Consider the following 19601-nt stretch of genomic DNA (forward strand, 5'->3'; position numbering starts at 1 on the left):
TTGCAAAAGTATAAGGGATACCCTTTTTTATAGCTGCAAGAAGAGTCTCAAGAGGTTTGGCAAACATGACCTGCTAAATTGCCAGGAGTTAAAAAAAAAAAAAACAAACTAATTCACATCCCCAGTAAAGCTTACATGCCTTTAATGTGGTACAAAGTCAGGGCCTCACGAAGGCATGGTGCTGCCTGAAAAACTGTCATCACTTAATATGCTTCAGGGCAAACTTGGAACAAGGAAGGGGCTGGTTTTCCTCTTAAATTCTTTATGCTGACATCTGTTTATATGGAGTAGTAAATTCACAGGGTTCAAAAGCTTGGGCTTTATGTGGGGGTCACTTGTCGGCAGCTTTTAAAGACATAAATTTGAAAAGACATTTGCTGCTTTCTCATTAAGCAGAGGCTGTTCAGTGTCACAAGAGCATCTACTCTCTGAGCACAGCCCTTGCGTTCAAATTCTGACTCTCTTACTGACTTAAGTAAGTTGCTTAATTTCTCTAAGTCTCAAATTTCTTCAACCATGAACTGAGGGAAAGAATAGCACTGACCTGATTAGGTTATTTTGAGGATTAAGTGAAAGAAAGCAAGAGAAATGCTTAGTGAGGCATCTGGCACATAGTCAGCCCTCAGTTTGGATTAGCTGCTATTAGCCTGTGTTCTGAAGCACAACATTCCCTCAGCTGGTCTTTTCCAGAGACCTCAGGTAACATGCCTTTTTAATCTTAGCCTCTTGGGCTGGTGCCTACTCTAATGCTGCAGGCCAGCACCATACACATGCCGGAGATGTTTCCTCAGTTTCAAAAAAGAATTCTCTCTCTCTCCCTCTGTTATGTAATTCTGCCTCCAAAAGATATGATATTGACGTCCTAACCTGCAGTACCTGTGAATATGAACTTATTTGGAAACAGGGTCTCTGCAGATGCAATAGCATGAGGTCAAACTGGAGTACGGTGAGCCGTACTCCAATGTGACTTGTGTCCTTATACAAAGAGAAGACACACAGGTTAAGAGGGAAGACGGCCATGTGAAGACAGAGGCGGAGATTGGAGTGATGCATCTACAAGCTAAGGATCACCAAGGACTGTCAGGGACCACCAGAAGCTAGGAAGAGATAAGGACAAATCTTTTCCTGGAGCATTCAGAGAGGGTGGCCCTGCTAACACCTTCATTTCGGACTTCTAGCCTCCAAAACTCTGAGACACTAAATCTTTGTTGTGTTAAGCCACCCAATTTATGGTACTTTATTACAGTAGCCCTACGAAGCTAATACACGGTCTCTTAGCCAGCCTATGTTTTCAGAGTTACTTACAAGGATATCCTTTGATTTCCTTTTTTAGCATTCCTGATCAGGGAATGAAGCTCAAAGCATATACCTCCCTTTGAGACTCAAAATCCACCTCCCTCTTAGAGTATAACCAAAGAGAAAGACTGCATTAAAACTCAAAAGAAATGTTTGGATTCTCAAAACTGCGAATAGTGGCTTTTAACCATATCTTTGTAGAGGTAAGTATGGAACTTATTGCTCTCGTTTGCCATTCTTTGTTTTAGCCAGATCTGCAGGCTAAAGGTAACATTAACACACTGCTCATCCTAATCTTTTTATAGCCACTAACTGTAACTCCCTGGCAACGTTTACATTTTGCCTCTGACAAACACTGTGTCAACACATAATAAAGGAAATGTTTGAATTCAGTCTGTATTATTTTACATACCTCTTAAAAATCTTTATAGCCAAGTATTAGGATAAGGAAGATTTATAAGGTCAGTGAGCTATAATGAGTATAAGACCCTTAGACACATTGCCATGTCATAAAACAAAATGCTATTGATAGGAACATTTTAATTGTTTGGAATATCTATTTGGAAGAAGAATTACCACTAAGTTTTATATATTTTTTTGGATTCCTTGAGTGATCCAAATGGTTAAGCACTGGGCTACTAATGAAAATGTTAACAGTTTGAACCCAGAGGGACCTCAGAAGAAAAACTTTGTGATCTGCTTTTGAAAAGTCACAGCCATGAAAACCCCGGGGAGAACAGTTCCACTCTGACATATGTGGCAGTCCCGTGACCCAGAATCAACTTGACAGCATTTGGACCTGCCTGGTTTATACTTTTATTTTTGTGTATTGATCAAGTGTTGGGTAGGTCCTACCACTCTGACTGCTGTGTTCTGTGGCACTGCCAGGCTGGTTGTAGCTGGTTGATCCAGCAGCCAATTGGACTGTTGAGAGCCCACTGGAACTGAAAGACCACAGAACCCTGATTTTTGAGGTCACTCATCCTGAGGTTTCACTCAAACCTTTCTTGGATTTTCAATGTCTGTATCCTTATTATAAATTCTTTCTTTACATTTAAGCAAGCACAAATTGATATCTGTTGTGTGTAACCCAAAGAACGCTAATATATGTTTCAAATTTTTTTAAACTTCTAAATATATAAATCTTGTCAGCATTATATTAGGCTTCTGTATATCTCTAAGCATATTTAACACAGGATTAGAAAGATAGTAAACTTTCTTTTCATTATGAAATCCATGCTACTTGCCACAGCCAACAAGTAGGGTTAACAACCTCTTTAAAAATGCCAGTAAACACCTGGATCAAAGGAGAATGAAGAACACCAAGGTCACACGATAACTATGAGCCCAAGAGACAGAAAGGGCCACATGAACCAGAGACTTACATCATCCTGAGACCAGAAGAACTAGATGGTGCCCGGCCACAACCGATGACTGCCCTGACAGGGAGTACAACAGAGAACCCCTGAGGGAGCAGGAGAACAGTGGGATGCAGACCCCAAATTCTCATAAAAAGACCAGACTTAATGGTCTGACTGAGACTAGAGGAATCCCTGTGGTCATGGTCCCCAAATCTTCTGTTGGCCCAGGACAGGAACCATTCCCGAAGACAACTCATCAGACATGAAAGGGACTGGACAATGGGTAGGAGAGAGAAGCTGATGAAGAGTGAGCTACTTGTATCAGGTGGACACTTAAGACTGTGTTGGCATTTCCTGTCTGGCGGGGAGATAGGAGGGTAGAGAGGGTTAGAAACTGGCAAAATTTTCACGAAAGGAGAGACTGGAAGGGCTGACTCATTAGGGGGAGAGTAAGTGGGAGTATGGAGTAAGGTGTATATAAGCTTATATGTGACAGACTGACTTGATTTGTAAACGTTCACTTAAAGCTCAATAAAAATTATTAAAAAAAATGCCAATAAAGACCAGGATTGGACTGGACTATAAGGTAGAAAATGGTACTGGTGAGGAGTGAGCTTCAAGTAGATACATGAGACTATTTGGGCAGCTCCTGTCTGGCGGAGAGATGAGAAGGCAGAGGGGAACAGAAGCTGGCTGAATGGACACAGGAATACAGGGTGGAGAAAAGGAGTGTGCTGTCCATTGGGGGAGAGCATCTGGGAGCATATAGCAAGGTGTGTATAATTTTTGTATGAGAAACTGATCTGAGTGGTAAACTTTCACTTAAAGCACAAAAAAAAAGTCAGTAAAGAAATGCAATCTATTTCAGTGAATTTCCCAAATGCAATGATGCATTAAAAAATATAGCATGCCGGGGGGAGAGCCAAGATGGCAGAGTAGTCAGATGCTTCTGGCAATCCCTCTTACAACAAAGACCCCAAAACAAGTGAAATGATTATACATATGACAAGCTAGGAGCCCTGAACATCAAAGGCAAAGTTAGAAAATTGGACTGAGTGGCAGAAGGAGGGAAAGACAGTTCAGAAGCATCAAGGGTTACTGGACCTGACTCGGCAGGAACTAGCACCCCTCAGGCACAATCCCCTAGAGTGACCTAGGTGGGGCTGACTGTAGTGTTTGTAATGAGGTTTCCTCAGGGAGAGATAGTGAGCCACACAGCCTACTCAGACCTCCGAAACCAGAGAATAACAGTGCTCTCAGCAAAAGCTAAGTACTTGTATTTATTTTACCCTGCCCCTAGCCCCCAAGCTGGCTTCACTGGCTGTTGATTTCCCCAGGTCTGAGATAGGTTCTGCTGTGCACCCTGAGCCATTCGCCCAGCCTTGGAGAAGGAATAAATTAACAATTAGGGGAAAAGATAATCTGCCAGCTCCATTAACCTGGGGAGCTCAGGACAGAAGTGGCTCCTGTGCAGGAACAAATGGTCCGTGAACTTCAAATACCTTTCACACCTGTGTGGGCCCATTTCAGGAGATTACGTCTTGGTTGTCAGACTGCAATGGTGTAGGTGCTTGATAGCTGACTTCCACTGTTTCAGCTGTGTGGTGGAGTTGGGTTTTTGACCTTTGACACTGCTTTGCCTATTAAACAGGTCCTCACCTTCTCATATCAAGGGCCTGGGGACTGGTGGCTCCACACATATCACCTAGCCACCCACAACAGGGGTCCAAAGATAAGTGGTACCTCCCAGTCCTTATAACCAAAAGCATTGGGTGCCCATGTTCCAGCTGCAGAGCCCACCTACCTGTGCACTCTAGGGAACAGGGAAGTACTTTGTTCACAGACACTTGGGGGATGGTTGTCATCTTCCTGTCTTGTTCAGAGCATAACCACCTGCTGCAACCAGATACCTGTGCCTACACCAATCACCCCACCCCTCTAAGACTGTAGGACAAAGCCTGTACCACACACTTGATGACCAACTACCTTACCACCTGAGCTGAATCCATAGAAGAAAAGCAAATGGGCTCCTAGGCTCATATACCTGGTAACAGCTCTAGCCATCTGGTAACAGGATGTTAGAGCTTCAAAGGGGCAAATAATCAAGCTAGCTCACTCAAGCAGCCTATTTGAGCATATCAAAATGAAAGAAAGCAAGTAGCTAGGATACGGTAAGCAAACATAAAATAAGTTAATAAAAGAAATCATAGATGGCTCAGAGACAACAGTCAATGCCAAATCACATAAAGAAGCAGACAATGATCGCTTCAACAAACTCTCAAAACAAAGAATCAAGGAATCTCCCAGATAAAGATGGATTCCTGGAATCACCAAATGTAGAATACAGAAGATTAACATACAGAACTCTTCAAGAGATCAGGGAGGTGATCAGGCAAAACACACAAGCCAAAGAACACACAGATAAAACAGCTGAAGAAAGAAAAAGGTTATTCAAGAACATACAGAAAAATTTAATAGGCTGCAAGAATCCATAGAGAGCAGTCAGAAATTCAGAAGATACACAATAAAATTACAGAATTAGACAACTCAATAGAAAGAGCAGAATTAAGGAACTGGAAGGCTGAATTAGTAATATCAAAGATAAAACACTTGACAACAATATATTCACAGAAAAATCAGACAAAATAATTAAAAAAATAATTGAAGAAACCCTAAGAATCATGTGGGGCTCTATCAATAGAAATAATCTAAAAGTGATTGGAGTATCAGAACAGGGAAGGATAACAGAAAATACAGGGAGAATTGTTGAAGGTTTGTTAGCAGAAAACTTCCCTGATACAGCGAAAGATGCTCATCGAACTCCACATAAGGTTTATCTCAAAAGAAAGTCACCAAGTCGTATTATAATCAAATTTTCCAAAACCAAAGATAAAGAGAGAATTTTGAGAGTGGCTAGGGATAAACGAAAAGTCATCTCCAAAGGAGAGTCCATAAGAATAAGCTCCGACTGCTTGGCAGAAACCATGCAGGCCAGAGGGCAATGGGATGACTTATACAAAGCACTGAAGGAAAAAAATTGCCAGCCAAGAATCATATATCCAGCAAAGCTGTCTCTCAATTATGAAGGTGAAATTAGGACATTTCCAGATAAACAGAAGTTTAGGGAATTTGTAAAATCCAAACCAAACTTATAAGAAATACTAAAGGGAGTTTTGGGGTTAGAAAATCAATAACATCAGGTATCAGTCCAAGACTAGAACACAGACAGAGCAACCAGATATCAACCCAAATAGGGAAATCTCAAAAATAATTCAAGATAAAAAAACACTAAAAACAGGGAAATGACAAGGTCATTATATAAAAGATGACATTAAAACAATAAAGAGGGACTAAGAAATGTAGTCATTGATCTTTCATCTGGAGAAGAAGTCAAGGTGATACAAAGAAATAAAGGTGAGGTTTAAACTTAGAAAAATAGAGGTACATATTAAGATAACCACAAAAGGAGACTAACAATCCTACACAAAAAAATAAAATACAAGAAAAACATAAAGACTCAGCAAAAACAAAATTAACAACAGAGAATAAGAGGAAAAGACAATATATAAAGATAAATTACTCAGCACAAAGAATTAAGTGGAAAAAAGAAACTGTCAACAATATAAAAAGAAGACATCAAAATGACAGCACAAAACTCAAATCTATCCATAATTATGCTGAATGTACATGGACTAAATATACCAAAAAAGAGACAGAGATGAGAGAATGGATAAAAACACACAATCTGTCTATATGCTGCCTATAAGAGACACACCTTAGACTTAAAGACACAAACTAAAACTCAAAGGATGGAAAAAAATATATCAAGCAAACAACAATCAAAAAAGAGCAGGAGTGACAATATTAATTTCTGATAAGATAGAATTTAAAGTTAAATCCGCAACAAAGGATAAGGAAGGACACTATATACAGATTAAAAGGACACTATACCAGGAGGATATACCATATTAAATATTTATGCACCCAATGACAGAGCTTCAAGATACATAAAACAAACTCTAACAGCATTGAAAAGTGAGATAGACAGCTCCACAAAAATAGTAGAAGACTTCTACACACCACTTTCGTTGAAGGACAGAATGTCCAGAAAGAAACTCAACACAGACTCAGAAGATCTAAAGGCCACAATCAACCAACCCGACCTCATAGACATATACAGAACACTCCACCCAACAGCAACCAAGTATACTTTCTTTTCCAACGTACCTGGAATATTCTCTAGAATAGACCACATATTAGGTCATAAAGCAAGCCTTAACAGAATCCAAAACATTGGAATATTACACATCATGTTCTCTGACCATAAAGCCATAAAAGTAGAAATCAGTAATAGAAAAAGCAGGGAAAAGAAATCAAACACTTGGAAACAGAACAACATCTTGCTCAAAAATAACTGGATTGTAGAAGACATTAAGGATGGAATAAAGAAATTCATAGATTCCAATGGGAATGAAAACACTTCCTATCAGAACCTTGGGGACACAGCTAAAACAGAGCTCAGAGGTCAATTTATAGCAATAAATGCACACATCCATAAAGAAGAAAGGTTCAAAATCAAAGAATTATTTCTACAAATTGACCAAATAGAAAGAGAGCAATAAAAGAAACCCTCAGGCACAAGAAGAAAGCAAACAATAAAAATTAGAGGAGAAGTAAATGAAATAGAGAACAGAAAAAAACAATTGAAAGAGTTAACAAGACCAAAATCTGGCTCTTTGAAAAAAATTGACAAAACAGATAAACCACTGGCCAAACTGACAAAAGAAAATCAGGAGAGAATGTAAATAACCCAAATAAGAAATGAGATGGGCGATATCACAACGGACCCAACTGAAGTTAAAAAAATCATATCAGACTACTATGAAAAATTGTACTCCAACAAATTTGAAAACCTAGAAGAAATGGATGAATTTCTAGAAACACACTACCTACCAAAACTCACACAGAGGTAGAGCAACTAAATAAACCCATAACAAAAGAAGAGATTGAAAAGGTAATTTGGAAACTTCCAACAAAAAAAGGCCCTGGCCCAGACAGCTTCACTGGAGAGTTCTCCCAAACTTTCAGAGAAGAGTTAACACCAATACTACTAAAGGTATTTCAGAGCATAGAAAAGGATGGAACACTTCCAAACTCATTCTATGAAGCCAGCATATCCCTGATACCAAAACCAGGTAAACACATCACAAAAAATATAAAAGTATGGACCTATATACCTCATGAACGTAGATGCAAAAATCCTCGACAAAATTCCGGCCAATAGATTTCAACAACATATCAAAACCATAATTCACCATAACCAAGTGGGATTCATACCAGGTATTCAGGGATGGTTCAACATTAGAAAAACAATCCATGTAATCCATCATATGAATAAAATAAAAGACAAGAACCACATGATCTTACCAATTGATGCAGAAAAGGCATTTGACAAAGTCCAACACCCATTCATGATAAAAACTCTCAGCAAAACAGGAATAGAAGGAAAATTCCTCAACATAATAAAGGGCATTTATACAAAGCCAACAGCCAACATCATCCTAAATGGAGAGAGACTGTAAGCATTCCCCTTGAGACTGGGAACCAGACAAAGATGCACTTTCTCACCACTTTATTGAACATTGTGCTGGAGGTCCTAAGCAGAACAATTAGACTAGACAAGGAAATAAAGAGCATCCAAATTGGTAAGGAAGAAATAAAAGTATCTCTGTTTGCAGATGACCTGATCTCATACACAGAAAACCCAAAGAATCCTCAAGGAAACTACTGAAACTAATGGAAGAGTTAATCAGCATATCAGAATACAATAAAAGCATACAAAAATCAGTTGGATTCCTCTACACCAACAAAGAGAATGTCGAAGAGGAAATCATCAAATCAATACCATTTGCAGTAGCCCCCAAGAAGATAAAATGTTGTTGTTGTTGTTGTTAGGTGCCGTCGAGTTGGCTCCGACCCATAGCAATCCTATGCAGAACAGAACGAAACACTGCCCGGTCCTGCGCCATCTTTAAAATCATTATTATACTTGAGCTCATTGTTGCAGCCACTGTGTCAATCCACCTCTTTGAGGATCTTCTTCTTTTCCACTGACCCTGTACTCTGCCAAGCATGGTGTCCTTCTCCAGAGACTGATCTGTCCTGAAAACATGTCCAAAGTATGTAAGACACAATCTCGCCATCCTTGCTTCTAAGGAGCATTCTGGTTGTACTTCTTCCAAGACAGATTTGTTCATTCTTTTGGCAGTCCATGGTATATTCTATATTCTTCACCAACGCCAAAATTCAAAGGCGTGAATTCTTCTTCGGTCTTCCTTATTCATTGTCCAACTTTCACATGCATATGATGCAATTGAAAATACCATGGCTTGGGTCAGGTGCACCTTAGACTTCAAGGTGACATCTTTGTTTTTCAACACTTTAAAGAGGTCCTTTGCATCAGATTTACCCACTGTAATGGGTCGTTTGATTTCTTGACTGCCGCTTCCATAGCTGTTGATTGTGGATGCAAGTAAAATGAAATCCTTGAGAAATTCAATCTTTTCTCTGTTTATCATGATGTTGCTCATTGGTCCAGTTGTGAGGGTTTTTGTTTTCCTTATGTTGAGGTGCAAATCCATATTGAGGGCTGTGGTCTTTAATCTTCATTAGTAAGTTCTTTAACAACTTTTCACTTTCAGCAAGGAAGGTCGTGTCATCCGCATAACTCAGATTTTTAATGAGTCTTCCTCCAATCGTGGTGCCCCATTCTTCTTCATATAGCCCACTTCTCAGATTATTTGCTCAGCATACAGATTGAATAGGTATGGTGAATGGATACATCCCTGACGTACACCTTTCATGACTTTATACCAATCAGTGTCACCTTGTTTTGTCTGAATAACTGCCTCTTGATCTATGTAAAGGTTCCTCATGAGCACAATTAAGTGTTCTGGAATTCCCTTTTTTTTAAAAAATAATTTTTATTGTGCTTTAAGTGAAAGTTTACAAGTCAAGTCAGTCTGTCACATATAAGCTTATATACACCTTACTCCGTACTCCCAGTTACTCTCCGCCTAATGAGTCAGCCCGCTCCCTCCTTCCAGTCTCTCCTTTCGTGACGGTTTTGCCAGTTTCTAACCCTCTCTACCCTCCCATCTTCCCTCCAGACAGGAGACGTCAACACAGTCTTAAGTGTCCACCTGATACAAGTAGCTCACTCTTCATCAGCATCTCTCTCCAACCCATTGTCCAGTCCCTTCCATGTCTGATGAGTTGTCTTCGGGAATGGTTCCTGTCCTGGGCCAACAGAAGGTTTGGGGACCATGATCACAGGGATTCCTCTAGTCTCAGTCAGACCATTAAGTCTGGTCTGTTTATGAGAATTTGGGGTCTGCATCCCACTGTTCTCCTGCTCCCTCAGGGGTTCTCTGTTGTACTCCCTGTCAGGGCAGTCATCGGTTGTGGCCGGGCACCATCTAGTTCTTCTGGTCTCAGGATGATGTAAGTCTCTGGTTCATGTGGCCCTTTCTGTCTCTTGGGCTCATAGTTATCATGTGACCTTGGTGTTCTTCATTCTCCTTTGATCCAAGTGGGTTGAGACCAATTGATGCATCTTAGATGGCTGCTTGTTAGCATTTAAGACCCCAGATGCCACACTTCAAAGTGGGATGCAGAATGTTTTCATAATAGAATTATTTTGCTAATTGACTTAGAAGTCCCCTTAAGCCATAGTCCCCAAACCCCGGCCCTTGCTCCGCTGACCTTCGAAGCACTCAGTTTATCCCGGAAACTTCTTTCCTTTTGGTCCACTCCAGTTGAGCTGACCTTCTGTGTATTGAGTATTGTCCTTCCCTTCACCTAAAGTAGTTCTTATCTACCAACTAATCAGTAAATAACCCTCTCCCACCCTACCTCCCTCCTCACCTCGTAACCACAAAAGTATGTGTTCTTCTCAGTTTATATTATTTCTCAAGATCTTATAATAGTGGTCTTATACAATATTTGTCCTTTTGCCTCTGACTAATTTCACTCAGCATAATGCCTTCCAGGTTCCTCCATGTTATGAAATGTTTCATAGATTCGTCACTGTTCTTTATCGATGCATAGTATTCCATTCTGTGAATATACCACAATTTATTTACCCATTCATCCGTCGATGGACACCTTGGTTGCTTCCAGCTTTTTGCTATTGTAAACAGAGCTGCAATAAACATGGGTGTGCATATATCTGTTTGTGTGAAGGCTCTTATTTCTCTAGGGTATATTGCAAGGAGTGGGATTTTTGGGTTGTATGCTAGTTTTATTTCTAACTTTTTAAGAAAACGCCAGATAGATTTCCAAAGTGGTTGTACCATTTTACATTCCCACCAGCAGTATATAAGAGTTCCAATCTCTCCGCAGCCTCTCCAACATTTATTATTTTGTGTTTTTTGGATTAATGCCAGCCTTGTTGGGTGAGATGGAATCTCATCGTAGTTTTAATCTGCATTTCTCTAATGGCTAATGATCGAGAGCATTTTCTCATGTATCTGTTAGCTGCCTGAATATCTTCTTTAGTGAAGTGTGTGTTCATATCCTTTGCCCACTTCTTGATTGGGTTGTTTGTCTTTTTGTGGTTGAGTTTTGACAGAATCATATAGATTTTAGAGATCAGGTGCTGGTCAGAGATGTCATAGCTGAAAATTCTTTCTCAATCTGTAGGTGGTCTTTTTACTCTTTTGGTGAAGTCTTTAGATGAGGTGTTGGATTTTTAGGAGCTCCCAGTTATCTGGTTTCTCTTTGTCATTTTTTGGTAATGTTTTGTATTCTATTTATTCTTGTATTAGGGCTCCTACCGTTGTCCCTATTTTTTCTTCCATGATCTTTATCGTTCTAGTTTTTATGTTTAGGTCTTTGATCCACTTGGAGTTAGTTTTTGTGCATGGTGTGAGGTATGGGTCCTGTTTCATTTTTTTGCAAATGGATATCCAGTTATGCCAGCACCATTTGTTAAAAAGACTATCTTTTCCCCGATTAACTGACACTGAGCCTTTGTCAAATATCAGCTGCTCATATGTGGATGGATTTATATCTGGGTTCTCAATTCTGTTCCATTGGTCTATGCGTCTGTTGTTCTACCAGTACCAGGCTGTTCTGACTACTGTGGCTGTATAATATGTTCTAAAATCAGGTAGAGTGAGGCCTCCCACTTTCTTCTTCTTTTTCAGTAATGCTTTACTTATCTGGGGCTTCTTTCCCTTCCATATGAAGTTGGTGATTTGTTTCTCCATCACATTAAAAAATGTCATTGGAATTTGGATTGGAAGTGCAATGTATGTATAGATGGCTTTTGGTAGAATAGACATTTTTACTATGTTAAGTCTTCCTATTCATGAGTAAGGTATGTTTTTCCACTTAAGTAGGTCCTTTTTAGTTTCTTGCAGTAGTACTTTGTAGTTTTCTTTGTATAGGTCTTTTACATCTTTGGTAAGATTTATTCCTAAGTATTTTATCTTCTTGGGGGCTACTGTGAATGGTATTGATTTGGTGATTTCCTCTTCGATGTTTTTTTCGTTGATGTAGATGAATCCAAGTGATTTTTGTATGTTTACCTTATAACCTGAGACTCTGCTGAACTCTTCTATTAGTTTCAGTAGTTTTCTGGAGGATTTCTTAGGGTTTTCTGTGTATAAAGATCACGCCATCTGCAAATAGAGATAATTTTACTTCCTCCTTGCCAATCCGGATACCCTTTATTTCTTTGTCTAGCCTAATTGCTCTGGCTAGGACCTCTAGCACAATGTTGAATAAGAGCAGTGATAAAGGGCATCCTTGTCTGGTCCCTGTTCTCAATGGAAATGCTTTTAGGCTCTCTCCATTTAGGGTGATGTTGGCTGTTGGCTTTGTATAGGTGCCCTTTGTTATGTTGAGGAATTTTCCTTCAACGGAATTCCCATTTTTTCAATACTATCCATAATTTGCTATGGTCCACGAAGTCGAATGTTTTTGCATATTCCATAAAACACAGGTAAACATCCTTCTTGTATTCTCTGCTTTCAGCTAGGATCCATCTGACATCGGTAACGATGTTCCTGGTTCCATGTCCTCTTCTGAAACCTGCCTGAATTTCTGTCAGTTCCTTATCGATATACTGCTGCAGAAGTTTTTGAATGATCTTCAGCAAAATTTTGCTTGAGTGTGATATTAATGATATTGTTCTATAATTTCCACATTCAGTTGGATCACCTTTCTTGGGAATAGGCATAAATATGGATCTCTTCCAGTCAATTGGCCAGGAAGCTGTCTTCTATATTTCTTGGCATAGACGAGTAAGCACCCCAGCACTGCATTCATTTGCTGAAACACCTCAACTGATATTCCCTCAATTCCTGGAGCCTTGTTTTTTGCCAATACCTTCAGAGCAGCTTGGACTTCTTCCTTTAATACCATCAGTTCCTGATCATATGCTACCTCTTGAAATGGTTGAACATCAACTAATTCTTTTTGGTATAATGACTCTGTGTATTTCTTCCATTTTCTTTTGATACTTCCTGCTTCATTTAGTATTTTCCCTATAGAATCCTTCACACTTGCAACTCGAGGCTTGAATTTTTCTTCAGTTCTTACTTAGGAATAAATCTAACCAGAGACGTAAAAGACCCATACAAGGAAAAGTATAAGACACTACTGCAGGAAACCAAAAGAGCCCTATATAAGTGGAAAAACTACCTTGTTTATGGATAGGAAGACTCAACTTTGTAACAATTTCTATTCTATGGAAAGTGATCTATAGATACAATGTAATACCAATCTAAATTCCAATGACATTTTTTGGTGAGATGGAGGAACAAATCGCCAACTTCATATGGAAGGGTAAGAGGCCCCAGATAAGTAAAGAATTACTGAAAAAGAAGAACAAAGTGGGAGGCTTCACACTACCTGACTTTAGAACCTATTATACTGCCAGAGTGGTCAAAACAGGCTGGTACTGGTTCAGCAACAGATACATAGACCAATGGAATAGGATTGAAAATTCAGACATAAATCCATCCACATATGAGCAGCTGATATTTGACAAAGGCCTGAAGTCTGAAATGGGGAAAGACAGTCTGTTTAACAAATGGTGCTGGCATGACTGGATCTCCATCTGAAAAAAAATTAAACAAGACCCATACCTCACACCATGCACAAAAGTTAACTAAAAATGGATCAAAGACCTAAATATAAAATCTAAAATGATAAAGGTCATGGAAGGAAAAATATAGTCAATGCTAGGAGCCCTAATACATGGCATAAACAGAACACAAAACAGTACTAACAATGCACAAACACCAGAAGAGAAACTAGATAACTGGGAGCTCCTAAAAATCAAAAACCTATGCTCGTCCAAAGACTTCACCAAAAGAGTAAAAAGATTACCTACAGATTGGGAAAACGTTTTAGCTGTGACATTTCTGATCAGGGTCTGATCTCTACAATTTATATTATATTACAAAAACTCAACAAGAAAAAGACAAATAACCCAATTAAGAAATGGGCAAAGGAGATGAACAGGAGCTTCACTAAAGAAGACATTCAGGTAGCTAACAGATGCATGAGGAAATGCTCAGGATCATTAGCCATTAGTCAAATGCAAATCAAATGTACAATGAGATTCCATCTCACTCCAACAAGGCTGGCATTAATACAAAGCACAAAAAATAATAAGTGTTTGAGAGGTTGTGAAGAGACTGGAACGCTTATACACTGCTGGTGGGAATGTAAAATGGTACAACTACTTTGGAAATCAATTTGGTGCTTCCTTAAAAAGCTAGAAATAGAACTAAGGTACCATCCAACAATCTTACTCATTGGAATATATCCTAGAGCAATAACAGCCTTTACAAGGGCAGATATATGCACACCCACATTCATTGCAGCACTGTTTACAATAGCAAAAAGGTGAAAGCAACCAAGGTGCCCATCAACGGATTAATGAATAAATACATTATGGTATATTCACACAATGGAATACTATATATGGGTAAAGAACAATGATGAATCTATGAAATATTTCATAACATGGAGGAATCTGGAAGGCATTATGCTGAGTGAAATTAGTCAGTTGCAAAAGGACAAATATTGTATGAGACCACTATTATAAGAACTCAAGAAATAGTTTAAACAGAGAAGGAAATATTCTGTAATGGTTACGAGGGTGGGGAGGGAGGGAGGGAGAGGAGTATTCACTAATTAGATAGTATACAAGAACTATTTTAGGTGAAGGGAAAAAACAGCACACAATACAGGAGAAGTCAGCACAACTGGACTAAACCAAAAGCAAAGAAGCTTCCTGAATAAACCGAACACTTCAAAGGCCAGAGTAGCAGGGGTGGGGGTCTGAGTTCCATGGTTTCAGGGTACATCTAGGTCAATTGGCATAACAAAATATATTTAGAAAACATTCTACATCCAGCTTAGATGAGTGGGTGTTGGACTTTGTCAAATGCCTTTTCTGCATCAATTGATAAGATCATGTGGTTTTTGTCTTTTGTTTTATTTACATGGTGGATTGCATTAATGGTTTTTCTAATATTAAACCAGCCTTGCATAAAAAAACATACCTGGTATAAATCCCACTTGGTCGTGGTGGATTATTTTTTTGATATGTTTTTTGTTGAATTCTATTGGCTAGAATTTTGTTGAGGATTTTTGCATCTATGTTCATGAGGGATATAGGTCTGCAATTTTCTTTTTTTGTGATGTGTTTACCTGGTTTTGGTATCAGGGATATGGTGGCTTCCTAGAATGAGTTAGGTAGTATTCTATCAATTTCTATGCTTTGAAATACCTTTAGTAGTAGCGGTGTTAACTCTTCTCTGAAAGTTTGGTAGAACTCTGCAGTGAAGCCGTCTGGGCCAGGGCTTTTTTTTGTTGGGAGTTTTTTGATTACCTTTTCAATCTCGTTTTTTTGTTATGGGTCTATTTAGTTGTTCTACTTCTGATTGTGTTAGTTTAGGCAGGTAGTGTTTTTCTAGGAATTTATCCATTTCTTCTAGGTTTGCAAATTTGTTAGAGTACAATTTTTCGTAATAATCTGATATGATTCTTTTAATTTCAGTTGGGTCTGTTGTGATATGGCCCATCTTGTTTCTTATTCGGGTTATTTGTTTCCTTTCCTGTATTTCTTTAGTCAGTCTGGCCAATGGTTTATCAATTTTGTTAATTGTTTCAAAGAACCAACTTTTGGCTTTGTTAATTCTTTCGATTGTTTTTCTCTTCTCTAATTCATTCAGTTCAGCTCTAATTTTTATTATTTGTTTTCTTCTGGTGCCTGATGGATTCTTTTGTTGCTCGCTTTCTATTTGTTCAAGTTGTAGGGACAGTTCTCTGATTTTGATTCTTTCTTCTTCATGTACGTGTGCATTCATCGGTATAAATTGAACTCTGAGTGCTGCTCTTGTTGTGTTCCAGAGGTTTTGACAGGAAGTGTTTTCATTCTTGTTGCATTCTATGAATTTCTTTATTCCTTCCTTAATGTCTTCTATAACCCAGTCTTTTTTCAGCAGGGTATTGTTCAGTTTCCAAGTATTTGATTTCTTTTCCCTAATTTTTCTGTTATTGATTTCCACTTTTATGGCCTTGTGGTCTGAGAAGATGCTTTGTAATATTTCGATGTTTGGGATTCTGCAAAGGTTTGTTTTATGATCTAATATGTGGTCTATTCTAAAGAATGTTCCATGTGCGCTAGAAAAAAAAGTATACTTTGCAGCTGTTGGGTGGAGTGTTCTGTATAAGTCTATGAGGTCAAGTTGGTTGATTGTAGCAATTAGGTCTTCCGTGTCTCTACTGAGCTTCTTACTGGATGTCCTGTCCTTCTCCGAAAGTGGTGTGTTGAAGTCTCCTACTATAATTGTGGAGGTGTCTATCTCACTTTTCAGTTCTGTTAAAGTTTGTTTTATGTATCTTGCAGCCCTGTCTTTGGGTGCGTAAATATTTGATATGGTTATGTCTTCCTGGTCAATTGTCCCTTTAATCATTATGTAGTGTCCTTCTTTATCCTTGGTGGTAGATTGAACTTTAAAGTCTATTTTGTCAGAAATTAATATTGCCACTCCTGCTCTTTTTTGCTTGATATATTTTTTTCCATCCTTTGAGTTTTTGTTTGTGTCTCTAAGTCTAAGGTGTTTCTCTTGTAGGCAGCATATAGACGGACCGTGTTTCCTCATCCAGTCTGAGGCTCTCTGTCTCTTTATTGGTGCATTTAGTCCAGTTACATTCAGCGTAATTATAGATAAGTATGTGTTTAGTGCTGTCATTTTGATGCCTTTTTGTGTGTGTTGTTGACAATTTCATTTTTCCACTTACTTTTTTGTGCTGAGTAGTTTTTCTTTGTAAATTGTATGTTCCTCATTTTCATAGTATTTGACTTTATGTTTGCTGAGTTGTTATGTTTTTCTTGGTTTTTATTTTGAGTTATGGAATTGTTACACCTATTTGTGGTTACCTTAATATTTACCCCTATTTTTCTAAGTAAAAACCTAACTTGTATTGTCCTATATCGCCTTGTGTTCCTCTCCGTATGGCAGTTCTATGCCTCCTGTATTTAGTCCCTCTTTTTGATTATTGTGATCTTTTATATAATGACTTCAATGATTCCCTGTTTTGAGCATTTTTTTCTTTTTCAATTAATCTTAATTTGTTTTTGTGATTTCCCTATTTGAGTTGATATCAGGATGTTCTGTTCTGTGACCTTGTGTTTTGCTACTATCTGATATTATTGATTTTCTGACCAATTTCCTTTAATATTTCTTGTAGCTTTGGTTTTTGTAAATTCTCTAAGCTTGTGTTTATCTGTAAATGTTTTAATTTTGCCTTCATATTTGCGAGACAGTTTTGCTGGATATATGATCCTTGGCTGGCAGTTTTTCTCCTTCAGTGCTCTGTATATGTCATCCCATTGCCTTCTTGACTGCATGGTTTCTGCTGAGTAGTCTGAATTTATTCTTATTGATTCTCCTTTGTAGGAGAGCTTTCTTTTATCCCTGGCTGCTTTTAAAATTTTCTCTTTATCTTTCATTTTGGCAAGTTTGATGATAATATGTCTTGGTGATTTTCTTTTTGGATCAATCTTATATGGGGTTCAATGAGCATCTTGGATAGATATCCTTTCATCTTTCATGATGTCAGGGAAGTTTTCTGCCAACAGATCTTCAACTATTCTCTCTGTATTTTCTGTTATCCCTCCCTGTTCTGGAACTCCAATCACACGCAAGTTATTCTTCTTGATAGAGTCCCACATGATTCTTAGGGTTTCTTCATTTTTTTTTAATTGTTTTATCTGATTTTTTTCAGCTATATTGGTGTCAATTCCCTTGTCCTCCAGATTCCCCACTCTGCATTCCAATTGCTCAAATCTGCTCCTGTGACTTCCTACTGAGTTGTCTAATTCTGTAATTTTACTGTTAATCTTTTGGATTTCTGAATGCTGTCTCTCTATGGATTCTTGGAACTTATTAATTTTTCCACTACATTCTTGAATATTCTTTTTGAGTTCTTCAACTGCTTTATCAGTGTGTTCCTTGGCTTTTTCTGTAGATTGCCTTATTTCATTTCTGAGGTCATCCCTGATGTCTTGAAGCATTCTGTAAGTTAGTTTTTTATATTCTGCATCTGGCAATTCCAGGATTGTATCTTCATTTGGGAAAGATTTTGATTCTTTAATTTGGGGAGTTATAGAAGCAATCATGCTCTGCTTCTTTATGTGGTTTGATATCGACTGCTGTCTGCGGGCCATCTATAAGATATTGCAATGATTTATTATACATTTGCTCACTGAGTCTTATCTTGTTCTGTTTTCTTTCAGTTTACGTAGATGGGCTACTAGATTGCGCTGTCTTGATTGTTGTAGCCCTTGAATCACTTATGTCCTATTACCAGCTGGTTTGGGCTGTTACCAGATATATATTAGCCTAAGGGTCCATTCACTATTCTTGAGTAGAATCTGATTGTGGGTCATCAAGTGTGTGGTGCAGACTGTCACCTATGCACCTAGAGGAGTAGTGATGTGAGTTGTGTGCACCAGCTTCTAGTAGCAGCAGGGGGTCACACTCTGGGGGGGCAGGATGCTGACAGGCTTCCCCCACGTGTCAGTGAGGTAGGTGTGTCTCTATTCCTGGAGCACTTTGGTGGGTGGGCTCTGCAGCTGTACCTTAGGCACCCAATGCATATACCTCTACAGATTGGTAGGTGTCACCATCCTTAGACCCCTAAGGCAGGAGGCTAGGTGGTCTGGGGGGAGCTTCAGCCCTCAGTTCCCCATTGTGGGTCAGTAAGGGCTCTGTTGAATATGCAGAGATATCAGACCCGGGAAACTTGTCTTTCCAGTAATTCGCTGAAACAATTACAGTCAGATCCCTATCAGAATTGCCTTTGCATTATAATAGCCACCTTGTTCCCTGTAGGGATGAAAGCCCAAGACTGTGGATCTCATATGCTTGGCTGGAGCTGGTTCTGCATTTTTAGTCCAATTTCGGGAAGTCAGGGAAGGATTTTTAGTCCCTGGGTTTTTTGTAGCTGCTTCTCTCAGGCCAGGAGAATGGGTTAGGAAAAGACCAAAAAAAAAAAAAAAAAAACCACAGATCACTTCACTCTCTGGCACAGGAAATTCAATGTTAATGAAGCAGCCTGGGAAGGGGAGGGGAGGGATCAGATAGATAGGAGAGAGTAGTACCCCAGAATATAGACAAAGTTACTTATCTTGCTTGGTGATAACTGTTTTATCTGAGATTCCCGAGGGGTGTGTAGCCTGTGTGTGCTGGCTGGGTCGAGATTGCCCCCGAGGGTCAGGCCTGTGTCCTGTGCTTGTGCTGTCTCAGAAGCCATGGTCAGTTCCTCCACTCCCAGTCCAAAGCCCAGCGCCAAGGTCCCCCAGCTGGGATGCCACACTCCAGGTTCCGAAACCAGTCTCTGCCTCCCGGTGAC

The sequence above is a fragment of the Loxodonta africana genome, chromosome 5, assembly GCF_030014295.1.
Source record: "Loxodonta africana isolate mLoxAfr1 chromosome 5, mLoxAfr1.hap2, whole genome shotgun sequence".
Classification (NCBI taxonomy): Eukaryota; Metazoa; Chordata; class Mammalia; order Proboscidea; family Elephantidae; genus Loxodonta; species Loxodonta africana.